Genomic DNA, 1,109 nt, shown 5'->3' with positions numbered 1-1,109 from the left:
ACTGCAACAAGTGTTCGCAAGAATACAACAACGTAATACTGGGTCGAACAACTCAATTAGCTCATTGCCTGGAGACATAACCATTTCGAGTTGACCACTCATTTTAAATTTTATCCAGCATACAATATTAATTTCAATTCAAATTTGAATTGTGTCTCTTGAAAATCTTACAAAGCAATGACACAATCAGATGCTCTGGGGTATGATACGGCGGACATTGCACAATTGTGAGGAGGACTGCCAAGTCCTTGCATGTCACAATCTTCTTGAAAAAAGTAAACTCTGAAAAATACCTTTTCGATCGGTGATGTGTGACACAGAATTTCCTAACAAGGAAAAAGAAGACACAGGAAGATCTGAAGAAAAGAACCTACAGCTGCCTGGTTTTGAGAAGAGAAAAGCTGTTTTATTAACTTTAATTGGAATTGTTATCTGAATAGTATTATTGAAGGAAACGTCAAAATTGGTTAAAGAAAATACATTGTTAATCGTAGTTTGTTAATGAATTACTCTTTTATTTTAGAAATAAAGTTCTTAATTTTTACGTTGTGCAGTTCTTGGCCTATCGAATTTTTGCAGATTACTGTACGGCATAAATCGTTTCTGTGTTTTATATTAAGCAGGATGGTTTACCCTGTGTCGTAACGAGTCTAAACAAATTGGCAATGCAAGTGTACATTTGTGCAGTTCTTTGAGTGCAGTGGAGGTTTGCACCATGCATGGCCTGAATGAAGTGATTCTCTCTGCCGTAATCTGAATCCCAAGAAAGAAAGTCCAAAGCAAACTCCGCCCTCTATCGTAGTTGATAGGATTCGAACCTGCGTGGGAATACCCCAATGGATTCTCAAGTCCATCGCCTTAACCACTCGGCCACAACTACACGAGAGCGGGTGTTGATTGTTAAATTAGTTATTTCCAGGTCTCTGTCTCTGCTGAGCTTAGCAGTTCTGAATCATTGTTTGGTTTATTTGAATTCGAAAACCACAGCTTTCAAATCGATGAAATGTCGGGACAAAGTGGGTCTGGGTGTGTCACTCCAATAGGTAGAATCGATATTCAGATTAAAAGAAGGCGGAAATTGCAGGAAAATACGCAGCAGTTCTCGCAGT

General features: G+C 38.6%; 1 non-coding gene across 1 annotated transcript; it reads right to left on the bottom strand.

The window, feature by feature from the left end:
- Window positions 1-797: 797 nt before the first annotated feature.
- On the bottom strand, window positions 798-880 carry trnas-uga (transfer RNA serine (anticodon UGA)). Its single transcript has one exon. It is a non-coding gene; the product is annotated as a tRNA-Ser (tRNA).
- Between the last annotated feature and the right edge of the window lie 229 nt (window positions 881-1,109).

The sequence above is a fragment of the Chiloscyllium punctatum genome, chromosome 35 (genome assembly GCF_047496795.1).
Source record: "Chiloscyllium punctatum isolate Juve2018m chromosome 35, sChiPun1.3, whole genome shotgun sequence".
Classification (NCBI taxonomy): Eukaryota; Metazoa; Chordata; class Chondrichthyes; order Orectolobiformes; family Hemiscylliidae; genus Chiloscyllium; species Chiloscyllium punctatum.
The sequence above is the reverse complement of the archived record's forward strand: the minus strand, read 5'-3'. Positions and strand labels throughout refer to the sequence as shown.